The 19,041-nt window shown below is 31.4% G+C and overlaps 1 long non-coding RNA gene across 1 annotated transcript; it reads right to left on the reverse strand.

Annotated features, from left to right (window-relative positions):
* Positions 1–12,539: 12,539 nt before the first annotated feature.
* On the reverse strand, positions 12,540–18,767 carry LOC107861099. The gene is made up of 3 exons (XR_001671738.2): positions 18,280–18,767; positions 16,523–16,586; positions 12,540–14,446 (listed from the first exon to the last, which is right to left on the reverse strand). It is a non-coding gene; the product is annotated as an uncharacterized LOC107861099 (long non-coding RNA).
* Positions 18,768–19,041: the final 274 nt, after the last annotated feature.

Consider the following 19,041-nt stretch of genomic DNA (forward strand, 5'->3'; position numbering starts at 1 on the left):
AAAACATCAAACACTATCTGCTTGAATTTTAGACACAAGAACTAAGAATTACTAAATATGATATTAGTTGTGTTAGTTTTTAGGCGTATTATAACTCTTTTTGTGAGCAAGAACCAAACAAGACTCTTTATAGTTATTAGGAGTGGTGGCAAAATGACTAGCTAATTGAGTTTGAATGGATTAAAAATTAGTTGAACACAAATATAGATAAATATTCAATCTGACCAATATCTAGATGCCTAAGATTGATAAATTGCATCTGACTTACTAATATTCTTTTCTTACAGAAAGTGACTTCCTTTTTTCTTATAATATTTAATTTCAACTTTACACGTGGCATGTTTAAGATCATAAGATTAAAAAATATTTTGATACATAAACATAACTTTAATTTAAGAACACAAAATGTAAAAGTCTTTTTTATTTAATTAAGCTCGATATTAATTCAAAATAAGTCATTTTTTTAAACGAGAGAGTATAATATATATTATACTGACTTCATATTTCTAATGAGATTCAAGCTGACTTTGATATCAACACATTTAACTACTCTTCTTTTATTATTGATTCAACGTTTTCTTTTAACTTCTACGAATGAATTACAAGTCAAATTCTGTTGATATATCAAATAAATTTGGATGGGTTTTCATAAGATAGGTACATATACCAGCAAAGAGGTGGTTTACACGTTAATACTTTTACTTGTTTACTTGCTTTTAAAAGTATTTCTCTTGCAAGGAAAGCCTAATCAAATACTACTTCTACGTTTTGAGTATTATTATTTTGATAAACAACACGTTGTTTATTTGGAGGACCATCATTTTAATTAATTCGAAACTTGAAGTCCACTTTGTAAATTTTGACTTCAAAGTAACGTACATTATTATTCATCAATAATCAAACATCTGATTGGTGATTACAAGAAAATAGGTTCTGGTCCACTCAACAACAACTACTACTACAATACAGTGAAAAATCACAAGTAGGGAAAGTGAATTGTATACAGACTCTAATTCATATTTTGTGAAGGAAGAAGAAATCATATTAAATTAAATACGGAAGTACTTCATGCTAAAAATAATAAGAGACAATAACAACAACAAATAATATGATAATTAAAACAAATGAAACAACATATAATGATAATAAAATCATAGAATGAGATAATTGGAAATTAATAATAATATGCCAATACTCATAAGAAAATTTAGACAACGCTTGACTACCTACCAATCTAAAATCAAACATCTAATTGGTGTTTACTAGAAAATAGGTTCGGTTTCACTCGATGTCAAAATTGACTAATTATTTACTATTATAGGAAATTGATGCATATTTTGAAAGATAAGAATGGAAGTGATTAATTTTTTGTTGATGGTTGAATGGCCCCTTTCAAAGGGCACACTAATAGGTCCTTCGATACTAAATTATTAAATAAAAGATTTGTCATAACTGATAATCATCGCTTAGGCAAGATGGTATCGTTACTTAAAGAATGGTAAACCATAATTAATTACTTTGATCCAACTTTTATGAAAATTTGGTTTCATTATAAAAATAAACATACTTATGAATATTGGGTGATGTTGTTATCAATATCTTAAAAGTGTAATCAATAGTCACGCTTTTAGGTAAAACATGAATAATTCTTATTTAAAATTATTACTTAATTAGCAAATATTAAAATGTCTTGTGAGATATATTAACTTGTTCAATACTTTAGGTGGGGGTTGAGTGGTGGGGTATGGGGTGTTGATAGCCTAATTTCTTTTGACTAATTAAGCACTATTATATGAGAACACATAATCACCTCATTAGTCAATATCAATCCATATAAGACAAACTTTAAGATGTCGAAATTTAGTAGATTTTTTCCATCTAAAATGGTGTATAACTTTCAAGTGTGATACCTAAACATATTCATATAATGATAAATACTCACCCATACCCAGCATAACACCAAATGTATTTAATGTAATCCTACAAATAAGGTCTTTGAAGATTAAGCTATACATATACTTTAATTTCTATCTTTGTGAGTTAGAGAAATAATATTTTATAGATGCTCGATTCGAAAGAGAAGTTAATCGAAACAGAGCAGCAGGAAAAGATGTAAAGTAAATACTACAAGGAGTAATAAAATAAATGCAAGTTTTAAAGAATTTATTAGTATTGATTTCCAACAAATTATGTGAAGCATTTACAAAATCAAATGTTGTTTTTAATCAAGCCACATTCTCGAAGAAGCTTTAAAATATTCTGAATTTGATCAGCATTAAGACGTTGAAAAGCTTCTACCAACTATTTTAATTATCTACCTAATTGTTTTTTGAATCAATGAACAAGTAGAACCATAAGATTATCCCATGCTGATAATATTGTCAAGATTATCCATATTTTGTCCAAATTATTTAGTGAAAGTGATGTGGAGGGTGGCTGTATGAGGATGATAAGTTGGAAATTTGCAGGGGAATTGATTTTGCTTTTGTCCTTTTCACTATGAAAATGACATTTCAGAAAAGGTTGTTTATTGACCATGTTCATGGTTTCAAATTAAATACCCACTTTAAGTATAATAAAACAAATGATATTTGTCAAGAAGTGCAAACAGATGGCTCCTCCTCAATCCACTTCCTTTTCATGAGAGATGACAAACAACTACTCACATAAAAGAATAATTGTTGGAAAAAAGTTTTTTTTTTTTTTTTTGGGTTAATTCTGGATTTCATATTATAAGTAGGAAAATTGTGACATTAAAAATTACTCTATGACTGTTCAATGAATTAATTGATCGTTTCAGTATGTATATAATATGTATAATACATGTATATATTCAATATAATTATACATAATCTACATATTTTTAGATATATTCGAAACTAGTTGATTGAGAATTTAGGGCCGTAATTACTCCTAAATAAGATACGTAACACTGATTCTAAAGAAAAATAATCTTTGACCAACTAAATAAGAAAACATTCGCAGAAATAGCTAATACGCTTTGACAAACTAGTTAACAATTATCTTATATATAAAAATATTCAATAACTTATTAATTTTATATGTGATGAAAATATTTTAATTTTTATCTATTTACATAATATTTTATTCTTGTAAAGAAAAATCTAAAATGAATCTTTTTTTTTTCCTTGGGTCATAGCACAATCAATTAAACGGAAGTTTAGGCAGTTATAACTGATATATAAAGCTAACTGCAAATTAGTAGAAAAATAATTTAAAACAAGATTAGAACGTCAATTTTAGACTCATAATACTTGTCCCTATATTTATATATAGAGATATTTCGTACATGGATGGATATCATCCATTTCAAACAATCAAAAATTTGGCCACATACGACTTTTAGGAACGATTTATGGCAAGAATAATGCGGATTAGATGTTTTTCGATAATATCTTTCAAAAATAGTCATTATTATTGAGTTTGAAGTTCAAGAGGTGAATTTACATAATAATGTCTTACTACCCAAAATTTGGCCATGTATGACTTTGAGGGGGATTAATGACAATAATAGTGTTGATTAGACTGTTTTGAACTAGCACATACGTGGCAACATATACGACTGTCTGCTCCATTGGTGTGTAATATTGATAGGAGTAGTTAGTTAGTTAGTCAATAGCCGAGTCAGCTGTAGAGGTTGTTGAAGGTTGTTATACAATGATTAGTTAGTTACAATAGTTACAATGAGTTGTCAATAAACTGGATACATGATTCACTTCTTAGCTCATTCTTAGCTCATCTTAACTAAAGTCTATAAATAAACTCATAACTATAATCTTCAGGCGGGAATAATGAAAATTCAGTTTCTGACTATTTTATTCTTCTTCTTGATTGTAAGCTATCAAGCTGCAATTCTTCCATTTTACATGGTATCAGAGCCACGAGCTCAACACTAAGTGTGTTTTCGATCATATTTCACCAAGTTTTCTGTGTAACTTGAGATCTCTTTCTCAGTGCATTTTCGATCTCTGTTTTTTTAGCTTCTTCTTCTTCGCGATTTAGATCTACCTTGCAGTTACATCCTATCAATCATGGCGCCTAAAATAGATCAAAGTGATCCACTTTTCATTGGTGTTTCTGATAGTTCTAGTGCCGTACTTGTTCCAATCAAGTTAACTAGTTCAGAAAATTATAGTTTATGGAGTCGATCGATGCGTATTGCTCTCTTAGGAAAGAGAAAGTTTGGTTTGTCACTGGAACCTGCAGCAAGGAGTCGTATAGAGAGGAGCTACATGAGCAGTGAAAAATATGTAATACAATTGTGCTTTCCTGGATCATGAACACTGTGAGTGAAATTCTGTTATCTGAAATTGTTTATGCCACAAATGTTTGTGCAGTTTGAGAAGATTTGAAGGAAAGATATGACAAGGTGAATCGTATGCGTATATACCAATTGCATCGTAAAATTAATATGCACTCTCAAGGTACAGATTCAATCTCAGCTTATTTTACCAAATTGAAGAGTTTATGGAGTGAGTATGATGTACTAATGCCAAATCCTAGTTGCGATTGCCCTAAGTCTAGAGAGTACTCAGATCATATGTGTCAACTTAGACTCTTACAGTTTTTAAGTGGCCTGAATGAGTCCTATGATCAAGCTAGAAGACAAATACTGCTCAAAGAAGTAACTTCTACTATTAATCAACCTTATGCCATGCATATAGAGGATGAAATACAATATTCATCTTGTATGATGACTGTGAATGACAGATCAGAACCACTTGATATGCAAGTGAATTGAAATTATGATTTTGGATAAAACAACACTAACTATAAAGGCAGAAAATGTGATTACTGTCATCTTTTAGGTCATACCAAGGAAACTTGTTACAAGTTGGTAGGGTATCCAAATGATTGGAAGAACAAGAAGAAACAAGGATACAACTCTAACTTCGGGTCACAGAACACTGGCAGTAACAATGGTGGTAACAATTTTGTCAACACTAGTAACAAATTTTCCCAGGCTCCAACTATAGTAGCTGGTCAGGTTGATGCTGCAAGTTCTAGTCATGAAGGGACTCATGCACCACTGGCCAAGCCTCACACATTCATTGAGGAGGAGTACACTCAGATTATGACCATGTTGAGCAAAGATATCAAGGATATGAAACAAGTCAATATGCCAGGTATTACTACTTATTTCTTGTCCAAAGCCTATCCTGAAAGTTGGATTGTAGACTCAGGTCCTACACATCATGTGTCTGCACATAGACACTTATTCAAAAGTAGTACCAGATTAGACACTAAATATTTGGACAAGTTGCACCTCCCAACAGATGATGAAGTGACAATCTCACACACTAGAGAAGCCTACATTTTTGCAGATGATGTGATTAAAGATGTCCTATTTTTATCAGACTTTAAACTCAATTTGTTGTCTGTTGCTAAGATAACCAAGTAACTTTCATGCTTTGTACTATTTTATCCTGATTTTTTGTATCTTTCAGGACCTCTTCAATGGCAAGGTGAAGGGGATTGGTAGACAAGAGGGTGGACTGTATGTTCTTAAAAGTGGTTGGACGGGAAATACTAATCAGTCAGGACAAAAAACCAACAAATTCATTGAAGAAGTCTCAACTTCCAGTTGCAGTTTATGGCACCAAAGACTTGGACACCCTGCTTCTCAAGTTCTCAAATGTTTAGACATTCTAAAACATTCCTAGTGATGTAAATATGTTGAATAAATGTACTGTGTGTCCACTAGCTAAACAGACAAGATTGTCATTTCCTACAAGTACTACTAGATGTTCCACTTGGTTTGAACTTGTACACATGGGTTTATGGGGTCCATATAAAACTTCTACTTTTGAAAACAAATACTATTTCTTGACTATGATAGATGACCATAGTAGATACACTTGAGTGTACCTATTGCAGTTAAAGTATGAGACCATAGTGGCCATTAAAATATTCATTTCTATGATTAAAACTCAGTTTTTATTAGTGGTGAAATCCATCAGATCTGATAATGAAACTAAATTTATCAACTCTCATTGTAAGACATTGTTCCAGTCCCTAGGCATTTTGTATCAAACCAGTTGCCCTCAGACTCTTCAACAGAATGGAGTTGTGGATAGGAAGCACAAACACATATTTAACATAGCCAGAGCCCTCAAGTTTCAGTCTCACTTGCCTATTAAATATTGGGGACTATGTGTAAAAGTTGTAGTATATATAATGAACATGTTGCCATCATTTGTTCTGAGTGGTAAGAGCCCATTTCAATTGATGTTTTCCAAGGATCCTAAGTTGTCTCATCTTAGAGTATTTAGATGCTTGTGCTATGTAACTATCTTACCAAGAGGTGATAAATTCATAGAAAGGGCCAAACCTGTAGTATTAGTAGGCTATTCAGAGTCTCAGAAGGGATATTTACTATTGGATTTCACATCAAAGAGAATATTAACTAGTAAAGATGTAGTGTTTCATAAAGATACATTTCTTTTTACTTCATCACCAGCACAAAATACACAATCTTCCTCATCTGAAGAAGTTATCACTAGCTTCTTGGTCCTTATAGATGATGAAATATTTCCTGAGACATCTACTGAGAGTGTCACAAAAGATACTCCAATTGAAGAGGATGGCATTACTGATGCTGCAGTACCTGGTGCAGCTTTACCTGGCACCAATCATGCAGACACATTCCAAAATGAACCTTCCCTGCCTTAACCTTCTTCCAGTAGACCAGCAAGAACAAACAAACCACCAGTATGAATACATGATTATGTTGACACTTCCAGAACCCAGAGATGCAAGCATCCATTATCCAACAACTTGTCTTATAAAAATCTAAGTCCTACTTATCAGTGCTATTTAACCAAATTCTTAACTTAGACAGAACCTCAGCACTTTAAACAAGCTATACAAAATAAAAGGTGGGTGGAATCTATGAAGTCAGAAATTCAAGCATTGAAAGCTAACAATACATGGATCATTGTTGATTTACCTAAAGGGAAGAATACTGTTGGCTCCAAGTGGATATACAAAATCAAATATCTTGCAAATGGTGAAGTAGAGAGGTTCAAGATAAGGTTAGTGGCCAAAAGATATAGTCAACAAGAGGGGTTAGATTATCATGAAACCTTCTCACCAGTGGCTATGATGGTTACAATCAGATATGTGATTTCAGTAGCTATATCTATAGGTTGGAATCTTCATCAAATGGATGTGTATAATGCATTCTTGCAAGGGGATCTTGAGGAGGAAGTCTACATGGAGATGTCAGAAGGACTTAGAAGACAAGGGGAACACAAGGTGTGTAAATTGATCAAATCCTTGTATGGCCTTAAGCAGGCCTTCAGGAAGTGGAATATAAAGCTCACTCATGCCTTACTTGATGCTGGTTTTACATAAAGTGTACATAACTATTCCCTGTTCACTCTGCATCAAAGTAATGACACTGTTATAGTACTTGTATATGTTGATGATTTGCTAATTACTGGGAGCAGTGCATCATTGATCAATGCCACCAAACTCAAGTTGCATCAGCAATTCAAAATGAAAGACTTGGGTGATCTCAAGTATTTTTTGGGTATTGAAGTTTTAAGATCAACATCAGGGATCATACTGAACCAAAGAAATTACATTCTTGAGTTGATTGTTGACACAGGGCTTAGTGGTTCTAAACCATCTATCACCCCTCTAGAATCTAGTGCCAAGTTAACATCTATTGAGTATGATCATGCCACAGGTGCACAAGATGATGAGTTGCTATCTGACATTTCATCTTACCAAAGACTTGTTGGAAAACTTATGTATGCCATTATTATAAGGCTAGACATTAATTTTGCTATGCAAACTCTCAGCCAATTCATGGAACATCCCAAGAAATTCCACTGGAAAGCAGTTACTAGGGTGGTCAAATACCTTAAAGGTTCTGTTGGTCAAGGTATCTGGTTCAAGGCTAAGCCTGCTACTTCTTTAACTTGTTGGTGCGACTCAGATTGGGCTGCTTGTCCCAACACTAGAAGATCAATTACTGGTTATGCCATTCACTTTGGTGAATCACTAATATCATGGAAATAAAAAATAGCACTCTGTTTCCAGGAGTTCTGCTGAAGCTGAGTACAGAAGCATGACTTTAGCAGTTGCAGAGCTCACTTGGCTGGTTGGTTTGTTTCAAGACCTCAGGGTTCATGTCACCCTTCCTGTTTCAGTCTTTAGTGACAGTAATTCAGCCATTCAGTTGGCCAACAACCCTGTGTTTTATGAGAGAACCAAACACATTGAGATTGACTGTCATTTCATCAGGGACAAGATAAAAAATGGCTTATTTAAAGCTCTCTATGTTCATTCTAGTGATCAACTTGCTGACCTGCTTACCAAGGGCCTGAGCCTTGCTCAACATACTCATTTACTTGGCATGCTTGGTCTGCCAAACATCTGCACCCTGCAGCTTGAGGGGGAGTGTTTTGAACTACTACATACACTACAACATACATTACTTGTTCCATTGGTGTGTAATATTGATAGGAGTAGTTAGTTAGTTAGTCATTAGCTGAGTCATTTGTAGAGGTTATTGAAGGTTGTTTGAGGTTGTTATACAATGATTAGTTAGTTACAATAGTTATAATGAGTTGGATACATGATTCACTTTTTAGCTCATTCTTAGCTCATTCTTAACTCATCTTAACTCAAGTCTATAAATAGACTCATAACTGTAATCTTCAGGTGAGAATAATGAAAATTCAGTTTTTGACTATCTTCTTCTTCTCCTTGATTGCAAGCTATCAAGCTGCAATTCTTCCATTTTACATAGACATTCTTTAACAATATCTTTCAGAAGTTGTTACTATTATTGAGTTTAAAGCCTCAGAGGTGAATTTCACATAATACTAATATCATAAAATTTCACTCATAAAATTTAGAACTCCGTGATGATAACTATTTTTTAACTATACAAACTAAAAAAATTACTATTCATGAATTTTATTCGGACTTATTGCCTTCTCAAACCAATTAATTGCATCTATATAAGAAGAATAATAGCTCATATAAGCATTTCCTCCATAATATATGTAAAACATGAGGATTTTTGTTTCAAGATTTTAATTGATTGTGTCCAATGACCTAAATGAGGGTCATAGTGCTTATTGCTCTCAAACTCAAAGATTTGCATGGATATTTTGGTAGTCAATAATGGCTGCAGCATTTACTCATTTAAGTAAAAGTGCTAGCTAGGTTAAAAGCAAACAAAGTGGGATTGTAGTTATAACATTAGAAATTGTGGATTAAATTATTAAAAAGTAGTAGTAATAATAAAGTAAGGTGGTGAGTAACTTTATGTTTGTCACTTTCAATCCATTATGCTATTTCCAAATCGTGTGCTATTTCTTGGGAAAAAGTACATTATTATAGTTCCCTTGCAGTCGTGATTACTCAAGTGTTTTTTAATAATAATATAAGTGGATCATGTTGGTGTCTCTTTATGTACTATCAATATATTTCCACATAGAAAAAGTAGTATTTAGTGTTTAATGAGAGTAATAGGTACCGGCCACTAGACTTACAATGCAAGACACTATATCAATAATTGATTGATATATATCCCATCCCTCTCAATCCAACAAGGAACAAAGTGTACCCCCACTTACATGTTGGTTGAATTATTTGTGGATTGAATAGGAATTTAAGGTTTTACATTATGGAAAAGCTAAGTGAGACGTTTTACTTTTCTTTTTTAGTTTATCATTTGATGTCTATTATTCACTTTAGGTTCCGAGTTATTTGAATTTACATTTTATGGGCTCCATTAATAAAAAGAAATGCTCTTTATTCAATTTTTTCATTAGTAAGACTCGAATTCAAAAAAATTGATTAAGTACAATCCATTTACTGTAATTCTTAGCCGTGAAAATCTAAGTGTAATCGTGTTATCCAAGATGGGGAATTATTTTTCTTTTTTATGTTTTTGCATTTTTAAGTTGTTAAAGTGGAACAATGAGAAGACCTAACGAATGATGGTGTGCAAACTAAAGCTTACTAAATCTATAAACATAATATCAAAAAATAAAAAGAATATCACAACTTTTTTTGGTTATAAATAGGAGTATCTACTAGTGATGAAAGTGATGTATGCAGTGCACTTTGGGAACCCCACAAATAATGTGTTGCAAGAAATCTTGTGAGCTTAGCACATGGAATAGTGGGAGAAAGTGATGTATGCACCAACCATCTGTCACAAATACACAAATGCCATAGAAAGAATAGTTTGGATTGTTCCTCTTTTTCTAGTCTTTGCTTTCCAACAAGTCCATCATCTTTATTGGTATTGATGGTTCAACTAGCTAGGGGGATATATAAACAAACAAACAAATCCCCTTTACCTAGCTTTTGTTCCACTCCATATTTTTTACCCATTCGTCCAAATCCACCAAAAATGATGCCCATGACAAAGTCATCAAAATTCTCATTTAAAGGAAACACAACGTGGAAGTGTCATTATTTTAGATGTGTGTGTGTGGCATGGCATGGCAACTTCCACTTCCATCCACGCCCACACCCACACCCACACCCACACCCACACCCACAAATTCTTCCTTTTCTATTCATACATATAATCATCTCATCTTTGAAGTTGACTCGTATCTTATTATCTAAGTGCGTTTCTAATCGAGACTTCTGATCAAGAATGAATATATTTCATTTATCCTATTTAATCATTTCTTATTTTTCTAAAATAATAAAAATCATCCAATGTTCAAAAATTACCAATTCAAAGACTCCCTATTAAGTATTTTCCTTTCCCAAGCTGATATTCAACATTGATTAAGGATGAAGAAATATCATCCATCTTAACCATCTAGCATATTGATTTCCAAAAACTCTTATCATATATTTGCCTCTCAAGTGGCTGTATTAGTGGGCCCTACCTTTTTAGTAAATAGACCCCACTTCATAAAGGGGTATATATCATATGTGCTGCAAAAGCACAAAGGAAGCAACATCAAATTAAAGGTTTGATGGAAGAGTAGATATGTGCCCTAACCATTACTGACACAACAAGGAAAGTTAAGTTTCACATCTTGGGCCCTAATGATTCTTTTATTGTATCCCATACTTTGTGCTAAGTCTTGTCCCCTCCATCTATCCTACTCCTATTACTTTTCAAATCAAATAAAAACCCTTATCTTAAGTCAATGAGGAGGGAATATGGATAAATCAACAAAGTGGACAACTTTTGTGTGACACACCTTTCCATTTCTTTATCAATTTTTGGGGCCACACCCCTCTTTTTCATGTAAGATTTTGGGCACAAACATGGGCCAAGATACTTGGACCGTCACCTTTTTGCTCATGTGGGCTCCACTCAATAAAATGATATGATATTCCTTTCAAGAAATTAATAGTACTCCATATATTAGGTTCTTGCCCTCTCATGATATGTCCATGTTTTCATATGTGTACATGATATTACTATTGACAATTACTTGTCATAAGGGATATTTTGAAATTCACCATTAAATAGACACCACAAATTATTGCAAATCTCAACCAACAAAATAAATAAATCAATGGGTTAAGAAAGGTATTAAAAGTTTCACGATTTATTAATACTTTTAAATAGAAAAAGAAGAGAAAAAAGGACAATATGGAAGGAGGGGTGGGGTGGAGATGGGGATCTAATACTCCCTCCGTGATATTTAACTTGTGTGTTTGGGTTGACACACTTCAATAAATAAACTAATAATTTTATTATATTATTCTTAATTTTTATATCTTGGGAAATAAATTAAAATAATTATAGCACTTAACAATAGTTTTTTTTAAGCTGTAACAATAAGGGTTACAAAGGTAAACAAAAATGAAATTATCTTTTATCTTTTAAACCAAATAAACAAAAATGGACATGTATTTTCAGTGAGAAGGTTTTTCTAATGGATAAACAACATAAATCTCAATACTTTACTACTTAATTACTTTCTTTCCCCGTTTTTATAATAATTACATAAAATTCCAGATATGATTCATTAGTTAACGTTATGATACATTAATAAATCTTTAATTGTAGTTAAAAAAAGAAGAAGCGGTAATTAAGCCCACAATTGAGCAATTAATGCGCTCAATTAAAGAAATTGTTGTTTAAATTACATAATATACGTCATTTAATAACTTATGATAACAAATATCATAAGTTTTCCTATTATGTAAAAACTTATGATATATTGTATTATGATAACAAATATTTCATTTAATAACATTGAGTTCATGATACACTACAATTCACAACACATTACATTTATTTGTGGTTACTAATACATTATTATATTTAATTTGCTTAATATTTTATATGTGTAAAAATTATCTAATACCTTATATTAAAAGCTAAAGATCTTAGGATACATTACTCTACATGCAAATACAACAATATTATATCTACTATTGTATTGTTAATTTAAGTTTCTGATATATTAAATTATTTTGGTTGAGATACATCACTGTAATTAAATTTGCATTACACTTGACTTATTTTTTAAAATATATGATACATTATATAATTTACATTAAGTTATAAAACTACAATTAGCTTATATGATACATAGATGAAGAGTAAAATATCTTTTGATGCATAATAGTCTAACAGATGGACGAAAATTAATTTATAGAAATTGTAATAAAAACAATCAAAAGTTTTGCTTAGAAAATAGCCGGAGACATTACCTGAATTTTGGCTGATATTTGCGGCCCAGTAGGCGAAGTAATAAGAGTGAATTGTGATGTATCTGAAAACAAGCTACTTTTATGAGTTAGAAGAGATTTTTGTAATTAGTTTAGTGAGATGATATTTTAAGTAATAATGAAAAGTTATAAGTAGTTTTTCCTTTTCTAATAGGCATTGTATTGCTAGATTTGACTTCACCCAAAATAATTAATGTTGATAGGAGGAGAAACACAAATTAAAAGCATTTAAAAGAAAAGTAACACTCCTTGCATTTAAAGTTACAAATAAAACGAAAAGGCAAGTGGTGGAAGAGTGGTTGAGATTATTTACATATTCGACTATTCTATACTTTTATTGATGTTGAAGAAAAACACACAAAGTTTTGTGGATGATAGAGATATAGGACCCCTCCACTCTATACATGAACATGGGGCATCTCATCTTTTCTTATTCCTATGCTCAAAATAGTCTGTTTTATTTTGTTTTGGATTTTTTTTCCCTCCAAAAGGCTAACAGCAGCTTAAAGCAAAGGCAAGTTTAGCTTTGTATATATGCTAGCATTTATTTATATTTGAAATCCCAACTCACCTTCATTTCACGTTTGAAAGAATTAGAAAGAAATTAAAGCATATATAAGTAACAAAAGGTTATAAATATATTTAATATATTTGGGAGGAAAAGGTTTTAAAATAGATGCCATAAAATTATGACCAGCGTAAACTTTACAGAGAAAACTGTGCGGAATAATCCACCATGATCGTTTACAAATTGATAGAACAAAAAATAGTATTTTTAGATTTTATGTATAAATAAGGATCTCACTGTGGACAACTTACTCTTAGTTTTAATTATATCTTTTTTTTTAAGAAATCTTTACGTTTATACATAAAAGATTCAAAAATTATTTTCTTCTATTTAATTTTTAAATGGCCATTAGATATTCTTTCTTCTGATAAGACTTAAAATATGCATAAATCAGACAAATGTTAATGCATGCATAAGTGTTTTGATTGTTTTGGTGTAGAGTACAACTAGTAAGTACTGTAATACTTTGTGTTCTAAATATAGTAATATAGCAAGAGGGAATAATAATTATTGAATCCGAGGGAAATGACCATTGCGTTGGATGCCACACATTTACCGGACAAGACGGCGGCAAATAGAGATGATCATCAACATGCTGCTGCTTCTTCATGATATCAATTAACCATATAGTTATTAATTAAGAAAAGGATAACATAAGAATTAAAAAAGGTTATTTGTACTCCCTTTACATCAAACCAAGTACGTATATTTTATCATTATGTCAAAATATGTACTTATTTTATTTAATATTATCATTTGATTTGATGGATAAATTTGATTTGAATTTATCTTGGGCCATCTACTTGTTGGACTACTTACTATATGGACTTGGGCCTCAAATTCTAGAGCTGGAACGAACCACGGTGGGAGCCCTGATTTATTTAGGGGTACATGTTAATATTTGATTATGCTAGATTATCAAGTAAAAACCAAAGATGCAAGCTTGCTGTTCGATATTTTACATCTCTTATTGTTAAGGTATACTTCAAAGTTTAAATGGTTATATAATTCAGTTAGTGAGGGTAATTATTAGTATTTCTTAAAGCAGTCCTCGATATAGTCTTAATTTGGGCCAAAATTATCGAAATAATCTCCAAAGTCTCTTCTGAACTTGGTCCGTTTTGGCAGGCTAATCTGAACTTGATCCGTCAGGAGGAGATGATTAACCCACAATTCCTACAAGGAAAATAGACATTGTCCGATTAATTTCAAAATGGAAAAAAAATATAAAAAATCTAAATATACAACCGTAGAATATTTTTTGCAACTCATAACAATATTTTTTTTGATTGTAATACATAGCAAACCTTTTAACAAAACAATAAAGAAAAACGACAATTCTTTTAAAAAAATCCTTAAAAAAAAAAGTTAATAAGGGAATGTCAATTATTTTTCTCTTGAAATAGTTTTTTTCCTTTTTCAAACTGAATAGCATCTTCTTCTTCTTATTTCTTCAATAAATCTGCAAAAAATATAGTGATTGAAAATAAAATTTCTCAAATAATTTTAATATTTAAGGGGAGGATTTTTATTAAAATACTGACTTAGGAATTTTAATTAAAAAAATATAAAAATTTATTATTATCTAGATTTTTCATCTTAATCGTCGAAATAATTTCATTTAGATTTACACCTTTCTTCTTATTCCTCAAAAAATCAGAAATCAAATTTTGAGCGAAATAAACCTTAATATTATACAAATTTATTTATTATAATAGTCGAAAAAAATTCATCAAAATATAAAATTATGTATTTTTAGTTGCAACATTTGAAAAAGTACAATCCAGATTTTTGATATTTATTTCAATACCATTTTCTTCACTAAAAACATTAATAAATATGCATCATCCTTCTATATCATTCCACATATCAATTTCATAGATCAAAATAAAAAAAAATAATACAATTTTAAAAAATTAAGATATCAATAAAATTTATCAAAGCTGCTACATAAATCTGCTACAACTTGTAATTAAAAGTTGAAATTTATAATTTTTAAAAAGTACATCTACAACTTGCAATAAACAATCTTAAAAGTATATCTAAGATAATTTCTTTTTTTCAAAATTAATTTTCCAAATTTAACATGTTGGATAAAAGATAGTCATTCGATCTTTTTATTTTCAATTAATAGCCATCTACTTCAAATAACTCAAAGCCCATGAAGTTTATCTTCTTCATTATATCACTATAATTTTTCTTTTAAATTTTTTCCAACCTCATGAATCTTCTTTCTCATTTTTCTTCAATCACATATCTCAATATCATCTGCATTATCTACGGTTGGATTTACTCTCTTGACTTAGATGACGATAGATTTCATTCTTCAATTTTTGTATGTTTCGTTTGTTTTCTTAAGTTGATTTTCATTTCACTAATTTTTTGAGTTATGCCGGTTAAGTATTTTTTGCGATGGGCTCATGTACCTTCACTAATTGAGTTGATTTGTAGAATCAAGATCTTTCTTGGATAGTAGAAATCGAAAGTCATATTCATTTTTTTGAGGGGGAGGGGGTGAGAAAATTCTTGAAATCAGCCAGTGGTATAGGGAGTGTGTAGAAAAGGTATTTTGAAGTTAGCCAGAGGGTTCAAGTTTGATCTGAATTTTGTTGTTGATGCTGATGATTTTTCTCATTCTTTAATTTTAGCTAAATGATGTATATAAATTTACAGTTGTTGTATCAAATACGTAGGTGTATAAATTTATATAGAATCTCTCTCTCTCTCTATATATATATTTTATAGAACGTGTATCTAAATATTTATCACAACTAAGTTTGTATAGAATGTGATAGAAATTATATTATTGTTGTATAGAATATGTATATGTATAAGATTTGTATAGAAATCATATCGGATACGCATAAAATATGTATTTGTATAAGGCTTCTATATAAATTGTATAGAATGTGTATAAAAGTTATATATTTGTTGTATGTCACACCCCTAGCTTAGAAGGAGCGGACTAAAATCGTATAAGTATTATACTCAAAAGAGTTACTAATTCTAAACAATTATGAGAGCCTATGTAAATGCACAATTCCGGCTTATTGAATCCAACTGATAGAAATAAGGGAAACTATGACCACGTATGATAACTTGATACTGTCTACGAAGCCTCTAAGAGAAATTATAACTGCACCAGGGAAGGTGACCGGGACAGGGCCCCGACACACCCAAACCAAACTATAATCGGGAACATGATTAAATAGTACTAGACATTTATTAGCTCCAGGTAAGAGAGGAACTCACCGACTGCCTTGCTGAATACGAACAAGTGCCTAGTATAGAAGTCTGCTCATCGATATATCTGATCCTGTATATACAGAAATGCAATGCCCCCGAACGTAGGAATGTTAGTACATATAAAATATGTACTAGTATGTAAAGCAGACAGAATACCAAGTGAATGTATAAGGATGCTCAAGGAATCAAACAATAGAATAAGCAACTACGGGCGACTGAATACTGAACCTCTTACATGAAACTATACGAGAGGACGGGTGACAAGTACACCATATAAGACTATCACCTATGCATTTACTTTATTAACTTATCATATAAGTGCATATAAATAAATAAGCATTATTATTAAGGGACTAATAATTTGCCTAAGTGATGACCTGCACCTACTTTTAATACAAATAATCATATGACAACCCACCAAGACATTCTATGTCAAGTGTACCACATGTGTTACCTAGATACTCCTGGCTATGACTTTATACGTTAACTGTAATCGCGATCTGATATAGGGTATGCTCCTCCTTGGAACTCACTATAAGGGTCTGCCCGTAGGTCACATGTGCCATATATTGGCTTGAGTCAGGGGCACCCCAGCTGACTCCAAATTCAAATGATGCCACTAAGGCGGGTACGCCACAATGTTTGGGCTCACTGTAGTGGTCTGGTCTCGATCCTGTGCACAGAATCACGTCGAGCGACATGCCAAGCCAAACCTATGTACCCTCCCATCAATAACTTTTATCAAGTAGTGTCGCATAGGCCTATGAAAGTGTATCATGATAAATACTATTCCGCTATTAAAGTAATGTTTCTCATATTCCATTAACTTCCCTACTAGTGTCGAGTTATTCAAACGCTAGTTCTTATTTTTATTCTATCATTATATTGCTATGTAATCCAATATACAAATGTGACTATGCTATGTCTATTTATTCTAAACTTAGTGCATGTGATAGATCTAATATATGAATTCTAAGAATTTCCAACACACACGAGTACAAGTATGTGTCGCTCTATAGATACTTAACTTGACATGGGTAAGAATGAATATTGCAACTCCAATGAATGGACGCATGAAGAATGGAGACAAGTAATTAAAAATGGAAAAAGAACATATATATTGTGGTAATATTAGGCATATAGTCACGTGTTAGATGCATAGAAGGTGAAAGATTTATTCCTGTATATCAAGTAAACTGTATTGATTCTGTTAGGAGAAACAAATGACTATAAGTTATGCCTTCACGGCGAAGGAAGGTTTAGCTTTACATACCTCAATTTTGGGTTCCACAATGTACAATGGGCTGCCCCTTTATCTTACAGTAGAAAATCTCGAGGACTTAAGATAAAGTAGATTTGCGGATTTCAAACAACTCCAAAGAATCAATGTACATAGCCATAATTTATTCACGTTATACTCGACCATGAAATTAAATAATTTAATCTCTACGATGATTTATCGAACACCTAGTGGACATAGAACTCCACAACCTTCATTGATGGTGCTTAAACAATCAACAACTCTTATATTTAATGAAGAAAATTCTACAAATATGTTTATACACAAAACGACTTACTTCACCGTCGGTTAACAGTTCACCCAATACATAATTCTATCAATTCTATCCAATTTCACCTTTTTTTTTTTTTTTTTAAGAACCCTAACTAATATAACCCACTTCAAAATATAGTATAAATATTCAAATTAAATACCCTCAAATACTTATTAATAATTATATACAAATATGGGCTAAAGAATTTACCTCTTGAAGCTTAAGCCGTAACTATATACTTTGAAATTAGTTCATGAATGAATTCCTTGAAATTGTTGCCACTTGATTTGCAGAAACTCCTTCTTATGCTAAACTCCTATATCTCTATGAAGACAAACTCCTCAGCTCACTCCCCCAACTATTTGCTTATTATTAGTTCTATATAGAAAATTGAACGAAGGGGAAGCATTGAAAAAAGAGGGAAGAAGTATTAAGCTGCACAATTTTTCTTCAGATAACACCAAAACCTTCTTGATGTTTTTCTCTCTTCTACGCTTAAAAGGGTCACACATAACCTTACCAAATAGGTCCCATACATTAAATACACTTTTAATCTATAAAATACATTGAAGAGAATTTGATAAATTCTGCAAAATATTAACAGCAAACAACATAGTACACCACGTAATATTTTAAAAAAAAAATCAAAAATTATGCTCGGCTAAGGTATTAAAAATTAAAATTGCCATTTCATAAAGTATTACATTGTATAGAATATTTATCTATATAATCATTACAACAACAATTTGTATAAAATGTGTATAGAATGTATAATTATTTTATAGAATATGTATATGCGTATAGAAACTATATAATTATTGTATAAAACATATATTTGTATAGGATGTGCATAGAAAATATATCATAATTGTATAAAATTGCATCTATCATGATTGAGTGTGTATAAAAAAAATATATTACCATTGTATAAATGTATATACTTCTTATATATTTTACCTGAACTAGCACATC

The sequence above is a fragment of the Capsicum annuum genome, chromosome 2, assembly GCF_002878395.1.
Source record: "Capsicum annuum cultivar UCD-10X-F1 chromosome 2, UCD10Xv1.1, whole genome shotgun sequence".
Lineage (NCBI taxonomy): Eukaryota > Viridiplantae > Streptophyta > Magnoliopsida > Solanales > Solanaceae > Capsicum > Capsicum annuum.